The sequence below is a fragment of the Ambystoma mexicanum genome, unplaced genomic scaffold (assembly GCF_040938575.1).
Source record: "Ambystoma mexicanum isolate Mex_15411 unplaced genomic scaffold, UKY_AmexF1_1 Mex_scaf89, whole genome shotgun sequence".
Lineage (NCBI taxonomy): Eukaryota > Metazoa > Chordata > Amphibia > Caudata > Ambystomatidae > Ambystoma > Ambystoma mexicanum.
The window spans coordinates 665,260-678,627 of record NW_027182509.1 but is presented as its reverse complement, the minus strand read 5'-3'; the positions used below and the strand labels follow the sequence as shown (position 1 = coordinate 678,627).

Below are 13,368 nucleotides of genomic sequence, written 5' to 3'. Positions count from 1 at the left end.
AATCCCATCATTAACCTTGGTCCGGGCACACGCGTGAACCCTTACTCTCATCTCAGCCTCTCCTGGTGATACATCACACCTGGGATCGTTTGCTCCCTGTGGGCTGTGGGAAATTTGCTACCAGCACGCCCTGGAAGTGGGGCTCATTCCGCTGCAACAGGAGGTCTTCCCAGGACGCGTCACAGCTCAACGCAAGAGCTCCTGGGTTTCGAAGGCTCTTGCAGCAAGCCTTCACAAAGCAGCAGGGAGCGCCGTTCCAGATGGGAAACTTGAGACTGGATGTCCAAAAAAGCAAGACGTCAGAAGCGAAACCTTTTTCCTGCAGGGTGTGGCATACCATCCGCTTGCTCATTGCGACAGAGGTGGCACTAATGAAGGAAGAGGTCAACGTTACGTTCTTCTTTAAAATGCAAGGCCAGGAAAAGTGGCAGCGGTGGGATTTGAACCCAGGCCTCCGAAGAGACTGGAGCCTTAATCCAGCGCCTTAGACCGCTCGGCCACGCTACCTTCCTGCTAGCTGCCGAAAGCGGAACTTGACCCGTTGCCCGGCCCGCTTTAGTGCTTTGCCTTTTCTCCTTGGAAAGTCTGGAGACAGGCAGTGGAAGGGCAGGCAAACTGTCAGGTGCGCAGAGGAGGGGAGACCATGAGGCAAGGTGGGAGATGGGGGCAAGAAGTGAGAAAAAAACGAATCGCAAGCTGGGGCAGGTTTCGGAAAGTGAAGCCGAAAAAGGGGCTTAGCATGCAGCCCAGGGGTTTCTTTGACTGTCCTAAGCCCACAGGGACTTTGCCGTCCTCAGCTCATGAGACTTGAGATGGGTAGCTTGATTTGCTGAGGAAATGCGGGATGACAGATTCAACTCTGGAGTCAAACATAGCCCGGAACTATCACCTTAAACTGAGTTTTAAGCCTGGTGCCGATAAAAAGAAAGAAATTAGCCTTAGATCGGGCAAGCCGTTTGACGGGGGAAAATGAGACCCCCTAGGCCATCTAGGTGGTCGCTGGATGCTGTGTAGACATCAGCAGCTGTTCATTTCATGCCCTCACGTCTCCTCGTTAGTATAGTGGTCAGTATCCCCGCCTGTCACGCGGGAGACCGACGGGGAGGTTAAACCTTTTCTGGATTTTTTTTAGTTCTTGACAAATATTCTTGAAGATTAGGTTGAGTCAAGTAGGGAATGGGTGCCAGGAACTGACTCTTTAAGAAAAAAGCACCGGCAACGCTAGTCATCGTACAATATTTGTGCACAATTGCTTACATTAGGCGGCCGGTCCGCTTTATTGAGTCCCCCTCAGCACCATTTAGTGCTCCTGTTGTCTGCGAAGTCCAAATTGTAACCCTGAATCAGTTCCTCTTCTGACCCTTTGTATCATGTTACATGACGAGTAATGATCACCTGTTAGCTTTATCCCTAATTATAACTCTCACTCTTTCCCTGCATCTAACCCTAGCTCTAATCCCATCATTAACCTTGGTCCGGGCACACGCGTGAACCCTTACTCTCATCTCAGCCTCTTCTGGTGATACATCACACCTGGGATCGTTTGCTCCCTGTGGGCTGTGGGAAATTTGCTACCAGCACGCCCTGGAAGTGGGGCTCATTCCGCTGCAACGGGAGGTCTTCCCAGGACGCGTCACAGCTCAACGCAAGAGCTCCTGGGTTTCGAAGGCTCTTGCAGCAAGCCTTCACAAAGCAGCAGGGAGCGCCGTTCCAGATGGGAAACTTGAGACTGGATGTCCAGAAAAGCAAGACGTCAGAAGCGAAACCTTTTTCCTGCAGGGTGTGGCATACCATCCGCTTGCTCTTTGCGACAGAGGTGGCACTAATGAAGGAAGAGGTCAACGTTACGTTCTTCTTTAAAATGCAAGGCCAGGAAAAGTGGCAGCGGTGGGATTTGAACCCACGCCTCCGAAGAGACTGGAGCCTTAATCCAGCGCCTTAGACCGCTCGGCCACGCTACCTTCCTGCTAGCCGCCGAAAGCGGAACTTGACCCGTTTCCCAGCCCGCTTTAGTGCTTTGCCTTTTCTCCTTGGAAAGTCTGGAGACAGGCAGTGGAAGGGCAGGCAAACTGTCAGGTGCGCAGAGGAGGGGAGACCATGAGGCAAGGTGGGAGATGGGGGCAAGAAGTGAGAAAAAAACGAATCGCAAGCTAGGGCAGGTTTCGGAAAGTGAAGCCGAAAAGGGGCTTAGCATGCAGCCCAGGGGTTTCTTTGACTGTCCTAAGCCCACAGGGACTTTGCCGTCCTCAGCTCATGAGACTTGAGATGGGTAGCTTGATTTGCTGAGGAAAGGCGGGATGACAGATTCAACTCTGGAGTCAAACATAGCCCGGAACTATCACCTTAAACTGAGTTTTAAGCCTGGTGCCGATAAAAAGAAAGAAATTAGCCTTAGATCGGGCAAGCCGTTTGACGGGGGAAAATGAGACCCCCTAGGCCATCTAGGTGGTCGCTGGATGCTGTGCAGACATCAGCAGCTGTTCATTTCATGCCCTCACGTCTCCTCGTTAGTATAGTGGTCAGTATCCCCGCCTGTCACGGAATTCCCCGACGGGGAGGTTAAACCTTTTCTGGATTTTTTTTAGTTCTTGACAAATATTCTTGAAGATTAGGTTGAGTCAAGTAGGGAATGTGTGCCAGGAACTGACTCTTTAAGAAAAAAGCACCGGCAACGCTAGTCATCGTACAATATTTGTGCACAATTGCTTACATTAGGCGGCCGGTCCGCTTTATTGAGTCCCCCTCAGCACCATTTAGTGCTCCTGTTGTCTGCGAAGTCCAAATTGTAACCCTGAATCAGTTCCTCTTCTGACCCTTTGTATCATGTTACATGACGAGTAATGATCACCTGTTAGCTTTATCCCTAATTATAACTCTCACTCTTTCCCTGCATCTAACCCTAGCTCTAATCCCATCATTAACCTTGGTCCGGGCACACGCGTGAACCCTTACTCTCATCTCAGCCTCTCCTGGTGATACATCACACCTGGGATCGTTTGCTCCCTGTGGGCTGTGGGAAATTTGCTACCAGCACGCCCTGGAAGTGGGGCTCATTCCGCTGCAACGGGAGGTCTTCCCAGGACGCGTCACAGCTCAACGCAAGAGCTCCTCGGTTTCGAAGGCTCTTGCAGCAAGCCTTCACAAAGCAGCAGGGAGCGCCGTTCCAGATGGGAAACTTGAGACTGGATGTCCAGAAAAGCAAGACGTCAGAAGCGAAACCTTTTTCCTGCAGGGTGTGGCATACCATCCGCTTGCTCATTGCGACAGAGGTGGCACTAATGAAGGAAGAGGTCAACGTTACGTTCTTCTTTAAAATGCAAGGCCAGGAAAAGTGGCAGCGGTGGGATTTGAACCCACGCCTCCGAAGAGACTGGAGCCTTAATCCAGCGCCTTAGACCGCTCGGCCACGCTACCTTCCTGCTAGCCGCCGAAAGCGGAACTTGACCCGTTGCCCGGCCCGCTTTAGTGCTTTGCCTTTTCTCCTTGGAAAGTCTGGAGACAGGCAGTGGAAGGGCAGGCAAACTGTCAGGTGCGCAGAGGAGGGGAGACCATGAGGCAAGGTGGGAGATGGGGGCAAGAAGTGAGAAAAAAACGAATCGCAAGCTGGGGCAGGTTTCGGAAAGTGAAGCCGAAAAGGGGCTTAGCATGCAGCCCAGGGGTTTCTTTGACTGTCCTAAGCCCACAGGGACTTTGCCGTCCTCAGCTCATGAGACTTGAGATGGGTAGCTTGATTTGCTGAGGAAAGGCGGGATGACAGATTCAACTCTGGAGTCAAACATAGCCCGGAACTATCACCTTAAACTGAGTTTTAAGCCTGGTGCCGATAAAAAGAAAGAAATTAGCCTTAGATCGGGTAAGCCGTTTGACGGGGGAAAATGAGACCCCCTAGGCCATCTAGGTGGTCGCTGGATGCTGTGCAGACATCAGCAGCTGTTCATTTCATGCCCTCACGTCTCCTCGTTAGTATAGTGGTCAGTATCCCTGCCTGTCACGCGGGAGACCGGGGAGGTTAAACCTTTTCTGGATTTTTTTTAGTTCTTGACAAATATTCTTGAAGATTAGGTTGAGTCAAGTAGGGAATGGGTGCCAGGAACTGACTCTTTAAGAAAAAAGCACCGGCAACGCTAGTCATCGTACAATATTTGTGCACAATTGCTTACATTAGGCGGCCGGTCCGCTTTATTGAGTCCCCCTCAGCACCATTTAGTGCTCCTGTTGTCTGCGAAGTCCAAATTGTAACCCTGAATCAGTTCCTCTTCTGACCCTTTGTATCATGTTACATGACGAGTAATGATCACCTGTTAGCTTTATCCCTAATTATAACTCTCACTCTTTCCCTGCATCTAACCCTAGCTCTAATCCCATCATTAACCTTGGTCCGGGCACACGCGTGAACCCTTACTCTCATCTCAGCCTCTCCTGGTGATACATCACACCTGGGATCGTTTGCTCCCTGTGGGCTGTGGGAAATTTGCTACCAGCATGCCCTGGAAGTGGGGCTCATTCCGCTGCAACGGGAGGTCTTCCCAGGACGCGTCACAGCTCAACGCAAGAGCTCCTGGGTTTCGAAGGCTCTTGCAGCAAGCCTTCACAAAGCAGCAGGGAGCGCCGTTCCAGATGGGAAACTTGAGACTGGATGTCCAGAAAAGCAAGACGTCAGAAGCGAAACCTTTTTCCTGCAGGGTGTGGCATACCATCCGCTTGCTCATTGCGACAGAGGTGGCACTAATGAAGGAAGAGGTCAACGGTACGTTCTTCTTTAAAATGCAAGGCCAGGAAAAGTGGCAGCGGTGGGATTTGAACCCACGCCTCCGAAGAGACTGGAGCCTTAATCCAGCGCCTTAGACCGCTCGGCCACGCTACCTTCCTGCTAGCCTCCGAAAGCGGAACTTGACCCGTTGCCCGGCCCGCTTTAGTGCTTTGCCTTTTCTCCTTGGAAAGTCTGGAGACAGGCAGTGGAAGGGCAGGCAAACTGTCAGGTGCGCAGAGGAGGGGAGACCATGAGGCAAGGTGGGAGATGGGGGCAAGAAGTGAGAAAAAAACGAATCGCAAGCTAGGGCAGGTTTCGGAAAGTGAAGCCGAAAAGGGGCTTAGCATGCAGCCCAGGGGTTTCTTTGACTGTCCTAAGCCCACAGGGACTTTGCCGTCCTCAGCTCATGAGACTTGAGATGGGTAGCTTGATTTGCTGAGGAAATGCGGGATGACAGATTCAACTCTGGAGTCAAACATAGCCCGGAACTATCACCTTAAACTGAGTTTTAAGCCTGGTGCCGATAAAAAGAAAGAAATTAGCCTTAGATCGGGCAAGCCGTTTGACGGGGGAAAATGAGACCCCCTAGGCCATCTAGGTGGTCGCTGGATGCTGTGCAGACATCAGCAGCTGTTCATTTCATACCCTCACGTCTCCTCGTTAGTATAGTGGTCAGTATCCCCGGGTTCAATTCCCCGACGGGCAGGTTAAACCTTTTCTGGATTTTTTTTAGTTCTTTACAAATATTCTTGAAGATTAGGTTGAGTCAAGTAGGGAATGGGTGCCAGGAACTGACTCTTTAAGAAAAAAGCACCGGCAACGCTAGTCATCGTACAATATTTGTGCACAATTGCTTACATTAGGCGGCCGGTCCGCTTTATTGAGTCCCCCTCAGCACCATTTAGCGCTCCTGTTGTCTGCGAAGTCCAAATTGTAACCCTGAATCAGTTCCTCTTCTGACCCTTTGTATCATGTTACATGACGAGTAATGATCACCTGTTAGCTTTATCCCTAATTATAACTCTCACTCTTTCCCTGCATCTAACCCTAGCTCTAATCCCATCATTAACCTTGGTCCGGGCACACGCGTGAACCCTTACTCTCATCTCAGCCTCTCCTGGTGATACATCACACCTGGGATCGTTTGCTCCCTGTGGGCTGTGGGAAATTTGCTACCAGCACGCCCTGGAAGTGGGGCTCATTCCGCTGCAACGGGAGGTCTTCCCAGGACGCGTCACAGCTCAACGCAAGAGCTCCTGGGTTTCGAAGGCTCTTGCAGCAAGCCTTCACAAAGCAGCAGGGAGCGCCGTTCCAGATGGGAAACTTGAGACTGGATGTCCAGAAAAGCAAGACGTCAGAAGCGAAACCTTTTTCCTGCAGGGTGTGGCATACCATCCGCTTGCTCATTGCGACAGAGGTGGCACTAATGAAGGAAGAGGTCAACGGTACGTTCTTCTTTAAAATGCAAGGCCAGGAAAAGTGGCAGCGGTGGGATTTGAACCCACGCCTCCGAAGAGACTGGAGCCTTAATCCAGCGCCTTAGACCGCTCGGCCACGCTACCTTCCTGCTAGCCGCCGAAAGCGGAACTTGACCCGTTGCCCGGCCCGTTTTAGTGCTTTGCCTTTTCTCCTTGGAAAGTCTGGAGACAGGCAGTGGAAGGGCAGGCAAACTGTCAGGTGCGCAGAGGAGGGGAGACCATGAGGCAAGGTGGGAGATGGGGGCAAGAAGTGAGAAAAAAACGAATCGCAAGCTGGGGCAGGTTTCGGAAAGTGAAGCCGAAAAGGGGCTTAGCATGCAGCCCAGGGGTTTCTTTGACTGTCCTAAGCCCACAGGGACTTTGCCGTCCTCAGCTCATGAGACTTGAGATGGGTAGCTTGATTTGCTGAGGAAAGGCGGGATGACAGGTTCAACTCTGGAGTCAAACATAGCCCGGAACGATCACCTTAAACTGAGTTTTAATCCTGGTGCCGATAAAAAGAAAGAAATTAGCCTTAGATCGGGCAAGCCGTTTGACGGGGGAAAATGAGACCCCCTAGGCCATCTAGGTGGTCGCTGGATGCTGTGCAGACATCAGCAGCTGTTCATTTCGTACCCTCACGTCTCCTCGTTAGTATAGTGGTCAGTATCCCCGCCTGTCACGCGGGAGACCGGGGTTCCGACGGGGAGGTTAAACCTTTTCTGGATTTTTTTTAGTTCTTGACAAATATTCTTGAAGATTAGGTTGAGTCAAGTAGGGAATGGGTGCCAGGAACTGACTCTTTCAGAAAAAAGCACCGGCAACGCTAGTCATCGTACAATATTTGTGCACAATTGCTTACATTAGGCGGCCGGTCCGCTTTATTGAGTCCCCCTCAGCACCATTTAGTGCTCCTGTTGTCTGCGAAGTCCAAATTGTAACCCTGAATCAGTTCCTCTTCTGACCCTTTGTATCATGTTACATGACGAGTAATGATCACCTGTTAGCTTTATCCCTAATTATAACTCTCACTCTTTCCCTGCATCTAACCCTAGCTCTAATCCCATCATTAACCTTGGTCCGGGCACACGCGTGAACCCTTACTCTCATCTCAGCCTCTCCTGGTGATACATCACACCTAGGATCGTTTGCTCCCTGTGGGCTGTGGGAAATTTGCTACCAGCACGCCCTGGAAGTGGGGCTCATTCCGCTGCAACGGGAGGTCTTCCCAGGACGCGTCACAGCTCAACGCAAGAGCTCCTGGGTTTCGAAGGCTCTTGCAGCAAGCCTTCACAAAGCAGCAGGGAGCGCCGTTCCAGATGGGAAACTTGAGACTGGATGTCCAGAAAAGCAAGACGTCAGAAGCGAAACCTTTTTCCTGCAGGGTGTGGCATACCATCCGCTTGCTCATTGCGACAGAGGTGGCACTAATGAAGGAAGAGGTCAACGTTACGTTCTTCTTTAAAATGCAAGGCCAGGAAAAGTGGCAGCGGTGGGATTTGAACCCACGCCTCCGAAGAGACTGGAGCCTTAATCCAGCGCCTTAGACCGCTCGGCCACGCTACCTTCCTGCTAGCCGCCGAAAGCGGAACTTGACCCATTGCCCGGCCCGCTTTAGTGCTTTGCCTTTTCTCCTTGGAAAGTCTGGAGACAGGCAGTGGAAGGGCAGGCAAACTGTCAGGTGCGCAGAGGAGGGGAGACCATGAGGCAAGGTGGGAGATGGGGGCAAGAAGTGAGAAAAAAACGAATCGCAAGCTGGGGCAGGTTTCGGAAAGTGAAGCCGAAAAGGGGCTTAGCATGCAACCCAGGGGTTTCTTTGACTGTCCTAAGCCCACAGGGACTTTGCCGTCCTCAGCTCATGAGACTTGAGATGGGTAGCTTGATTTGCTGAGGAAAGGCGGGATGACAGGTTCAACTCTGGAGTCAAACATAGCCCGGAACGATCACCTTAAACTGAGTTTTAAGCCTGGTGCCGATAAAAAGAAAGAAATTAGCCTTAGATCGGGCAAGCCGTTTGACGGGGGAAAATGAGACCCCCTAGGCCATCTAGGTGGTCGCTGGATGCTGTGCAGACATCAGCAGCTGTTCATTTCATGCCCTCACGTCTCCTCGTTAGTATAGTGGTCAGTCTCCCCGGGTTCAATTCCCCGACGGGCAGGTTAAACCTTTTCTGGATTTTTTTTAGTTCTTGACAAATATTCTTGAAGATTAGGTTGAGTCAAGTAGGGAATGGGTGCCAGGAACTGACTCTTTAAGAAAAAAGCACCGGCAACGCTAGTCATCGTACAATATTTGTGCACAATTGCTTACATTAGGCGGCCGGTCCGCTTTATTGAGTCCCCCTCAGCACCATTTAGTGCTCCTGTTGTCTGCGAAGTCCAAATTGTAACCCTGAATCAGTTCCTCTTCTGACCCTTTGTATCATGTTACATGACGAGTAATGATCACCTGTTAGCTTTATCCCTAATTATAACTCTCACTCTTTCCCTGCATCTAACCCTAGCTCTAATCCCATCATTAACCTTGGTCCGGGCACACGCGTGAACCCTTACTCTCATCTCAGCCTCTCCTGGTGATACATCACACCTGGGATCGTTTGCTCCCTGTGGGCTGTGGGAAATTTGCTACCAGCACGCCCTGGAAGTGGGGCTCATTCCGCTGCAACGGGAGGTCTTCCCAGGACGCGTCACAGCTCAACGCAAGAGCTCCTGGGTTTCGAAGGCTCTTGCAGCAAGCCTTCACAAAGCAGCAGGGAGCGCCGTTCCAGATGGGAAACTTGAGACTGGATGTCCAGAAAAGCAAGACGTCAGAAGCGAAACCTTTTTCCTGCAGGGTGTGGCATACCATCCGCTTGCTCATTGCGACAGAGGTGGCACTAATGAAGGAAGAGGTCAACGGTACGTTCTTCTTTAAAATGCAAGGCCAGGAAAAGTGGCAGCGGTGGGATTTGAACCCACGCCTCCGAAGAGACTGGAGCCTTAATCCAGCGCCTTAGACCGCTCGGCCACGCTACCTTCCTGCTAGCCGCCGAAAGCGGAACTTGACCCGTTGCCCGGCCCGCTTTAGTGCTTTGCCTTTTCTCCTTGGAAAGTCTGGAGACAGGCAGTGGAAGGGCGGGCAAACTGTCAGGTGCGCAGAGGAGGGGAGACCATGAGGCAAGGTGGGAGATGGGGGCAAGAAGTGAGAAAAAAACGAATCGCAAGCTGGGGCAGGTTTCGGAAAGTGAAGCCGAAAAGGGGCTTAGCATGCAGCCCAGGGGTTTCTTTGACTGTCCTAAGCCCACAGGGACTTTGCCGTCCTCAGCTCATGAGACTTGAGATGGGTAGCTTGATTTGCTGAGGAAATGCGGGATGACAGATTCAACTCTGGAGTCAAACATAGCCCGGAACTATCACCTTAAACTGAGTTTTAAGCCTGGTGCCGATAAAAAGAAAGAAATTAGCCTTAGATCGGGCAAGCCGTTTGACGGGGGAAAATGAGACCCCCTAGGCCATCTAGGTGGTCGCTGGATGCTGTGCAGACATCAGCAGCTGTTCATTTCATGCCCTCACGTCTCCTCGTTAGTATAGTGGTCAGTAACCCGCCTGTCACGCGGGAGACCGGGCCGACGGGGAGGTTAAACCTTTTCTGGATTTTTTTTAGTTCTTGACAAATATTCTTGAAGATTAGGTTGAGTCAAGTAGGGAATGGGTGCCAGGAACTGACTCTTTAAGAAAAAAGCACCGGCAACGCTAGTCATCGTACAATATTTGTGCACAATTGCTTACATTAGGCGGCCGGTCCGCTTTATTGAGTCCCCCTCAGCACCATTTAGTGCTCCTGTTGTCTGCGAAGTCCAAATTGTAACCCTGAATCAGTTCCTCTTCTGACCCTTTGTATCATGTTACATGACGAGTAATGATCACCTGTTAGCTTTATCCCTAATTATAACTCTCACTCTTTCCGTGCATCTAACCCTAGCTCTAATCCCATCATTAACCTTGGTCCGGGCACACGCGTGAACCCTTACTCTCATCTCAGCCTCTCCTGGTGATACATCACACCTGGGATCGTTTGCTCCCTGTGGGCTGTGGGAAATTTGCTACCAGCACGCCCTGGAAGTGGGGCTCATTCCGCTGCAACAGGAGGTCTTCCCAGGACGCGTCACAGCTCAACGCAAGAGCTCCTGGGTTTCGAAGGCTCTTGCAGCAAGCCTTCACAAAGCAGCAGGGAGCGCCGTTCCAGATGGGAAACTTGAGACTGGATGTCCAAAAAAGCAAGACGTCAGAAGCGAAACCTTTTTCCTGCAGGGTGTGGCATACCATCCGCTTGCTCATTGCGACAGAGGTGGCACTAATGAAGGAAGAGGTCAACGTTACGTTCTTCTTTAAAATGCAAGGCCAGGAAAAGTGGCAGCGGTGGGATTTGAACCCAGGCCTCCGAAGAGACTGGAGCCTTAATCCAGCGCCTTAGACCGCTCGGCCACGCTACCTTCCTGCTAGCTGCCGAAAGCGGAACTTGACCCGTTGCCCGGCCCGCTTTAGTGCTTTGCCTTTTCTCCTTGGAAAGTCTGGAGACAGGCAGTGGAAGGGCAGGCAAACTGTCAGGTGCGCAGAGGAGGGGAGACCATGAGGCAAGGTGGGAGATGGGGGCAAGAAGTGAGAAAAAAACGAATCGCAAGCTGGGGCAGGTTTCGGAAAGTGAAGCCGAAAAAGGGGCTTAGCATGCAGCCCAGGGGTTTCTTTGACTGTCCTAAGCCCACAGGGACTTTGCCGTCCTCAGCTCATGAGACTTGAGATGGGTAGCTTGATTTGCTGAGGAAATGCGGGATGACAGATTCAACTCTGGAGTCAAACATAGCCCGGAACTATCACCTTAAACTGAGTTTTAAGCCTGGTGCCGATAAAAAGAAAGAAATTAGCCTTAGATCGGGCAAGCCGTTTGACGGGGGAAAATGAGACCCCCTAGGCCATCTAGGTGGTCGCTGGATGCTGTGTAGACATCAGCAGCTGTTCATTTCATGCCCTCACGTCTCCTCGTTAGTATAGTGGTCAGTATCCCCGCCTGTCACGCGGGAGACCGACGGGGAGGTTAAACCTTTTCTGGATTTTTTTTAGTTCTTGACAAATATTCTTGAAGATTAGGTTGAGTCAAGTAGGGAATGGGTGCCAGGAACTGACTCTTTAAGAAAAAAGCACCGGCAACGCTAGTCATCGTACAATATTTGTGCACAATTGCTTACATTAGGCGGCCGGTCCGCTTTATTGAGTCCCCCTCAGCACCATTTAGTGCTCCTGTTGTCTGCGAAGTCCAAATTGTAACCCTGAATCAGTTCCTCTTCTGACCCTTTGTATCATGTTACATGACGAGTAATGATCACCTGTTAGCTTTATCCCTAATTATAACTCTCACTCTTTCCCTGCATCTAACCCTAGCTCTAATCCCATCATTAACCTTGGTCCGGGCACACGCGTGAACCCTTACTCTCATCTCAGCCTCTTCTGGTGATACATCACACCTGGGATCGTTTGCTCCCTGTGGGCTGTGGGAAATTTGCTACCAGCACGCCCTGGAAGTGGGGCTCATTCCGCTGCAACGGGAGGTCTTCCCAGGACGCGTCACAGCTCAACGCAAGAGCTCCTGGGTTTCGAAGGCTCTTGCAGCAAGCCTTCACAAAGCAGCAGGGAGCGCCGTTCCAGATGGGAAACTTGAGACTGGATGTCCAGAAAAGCAAGACGTCAGAAGCGAAACCTTTTTCCTGCAGGGTGTGGCATACCATCCGCTTGCTCTTTGCGACAGAGGTGGCACTAATGAAGGAAGAGGTCAACGTTACGTTCTTCTTTAAAATGCAAGGCCAGGAAAAGTGGCAGCGGTGGGATTTGAACCTACGCCTCCGAAGAGACTGGAGCCTTAATCCAGCGCCTTAGACCGCTCGGCCACGCTACCTTCCTGCTAGCCGCCGAAAGCGGAACTTGACCCGTTGCCCGGCGCGCTTTAGTGCTTTGCCTTTTCTCCTTGAAAAGTCTGGAGACAGGCAGTGGAAGGGCAGGCAAACTGTCAGGTGCGCAGAGGAGGGGAGACCATGAGGCAAGGTGGGAGATGGGGGCAAGAAGTGAGAAAAAAACGAATCGCAAGCTAGGGCAGGTTTCGGAAAGTGAAGCCGAAAAGGGGCTTAGCATGCAGCCCAGGGGTTTCTTTGACTGTCCTAAGCCCACAGGGACTTTGCCGTCCTCAGCTCATGAGACTTGAGATGGGTAGCTTGATTTGCTGAGGAAAGGCGGGATGACAGATTCAACTCTCGAGTCAAACATAGCCCGGAACTATCACCTTAAACTGAGTTTTAAGCCTGGTGCCGATAAAAAGAAAGAAATTAGCCTTAGATCGGGCAAGCCGTTTGACGGGGGAAAATTAGACCCCCTAGGCCATCTAGGTGGTCGCTGGATGCTGTGCAGACATCAGCAGCTGTTCATTTCATGCCCTCACGTCTCCTCGTTAGTATAGTGGTCAGTATCCCCGCCTGTCACGGAATTCCCCGACGGGGAGGTTAAACCTTTTCTGGATTTTTTTTAGTTCTTGACAAATATTCTTGAAGATTAGGTTGAGTCAAGTAGGGAATGGGTGCCAGGAACTGACTCTTTAAGAAAAAAGCACCGGCAACGCTAGTCATCGTACAATATTTGTGCACAATTGCTTACATTAGGCGGCCGGTCCGCTTTATTGAGTCCCCCTCAGCACCATTTAGTGCTCCTGTTGTCTGCGAAGTCCAAATTGTAACCCTGAATCAGTTCCTCTTCTGACCCTTTGTATCATGTTACATGACAAGTAATGATCACCTGTTAGCTTTATCCCTAATTATAACTCTCACTCTTTCCCTGCATCTAACCCTAGCTCTAATCCCATCATTAACCTTGGTCCAGGCACACGCGTGAACCCTTACTCTCATCTCAGCCTCTCCTGGTGATACATCACACCTGGGATCGTTTGCTCCCTGTGGGCTGTGGGAAATTTGCTACCAGCACGCCCTGGAAGTGGGGCTCATTCCGCTGCAACGGGAGGTCTTCCCAGGACGCGTCACAGCTCAACGCAAGAGCTCCTGGGTTTCGAAGGCTCTTGCAGCAAGCCTTCACAAAGCAGCAGGGAGCGCCGTTCCAGATGGGAAACTTGAGACTGGATGTCCAGAAA

The 13,368-nt window shown here is 51.3% G+C and overlaps 6 non-coding genes across 6 annotated transcripts; all 6 read right to left on the bottom strand.

The window, feature by feature from the left end:
* Nucleotides 1-1,879: 1,879 nt before the first annotated feature.
* On the bottom strand, nt 1,880-1,961 carry TRNAL-AAG (transfer RNA leucine (anticodon AAG)). The gene has a single exon. It is a non-coding gene; the product is annotated as a tRNA-Leu (tRNA).
* Nucleotides 1,962-3,332: 1,371 nt separating this feature from the next.
* Nucleotides 3,333-3,414, bottom strand: TRNAL-AAG (transfer RNA leucine (anticodon AAG)). The gene has a single exon. It is a non-coding gene; the product is annotated as a tRNA-Leu (tRNA).
* Nucleotides 3,415-4,782: 1,368 nt separating this feature from the next.
* TRNAL-AAG (transfer RNA leucine (anticodon AAG)) lies at nt 4,783-4,864 on the bottom strand. Its single transcript has one exon. It is a non-coding gene; the product is annotated as a tRNA-Leu (tRNA).
* A 1,366-nt stretch (nt 4,865-6,230) lies between these two features.
* On the bottom strand, nt 6,231-6,312 carry TRNAL-AAG (transfer RNA leucine (anticodon AAG)). The gene has a single exon. It is a non-coding gene; the product is annotated as a tRNA-Leu (tRNA).
* Nucleotides 6,313-7,691: 1,379 nt separating this feature from the next.
* On the bottom strand, nt 7,692-7,773 carry TRNAL-AAG (transfer RNA leucine (anticodon AAG)). Its single transcript has one exon. It is a non-coding gene; the product is annotated as a tRNA-Leu (tRNA).
* Nucleotides 7,774-9,139: 1,366 nt separating this feature from the next.
* TRNAL-AAG (transfer RNA leucine (anticodon AAG)) lies at nt 9,140-9,221 on the bottom strand. Its single transcript has one exon. It is a non-coding gene; the product is annotated as a tRNA-Leu (tRNA).
* Nucleotides 9,222-13,368: the final 4,147 nt, after the last annotated feature.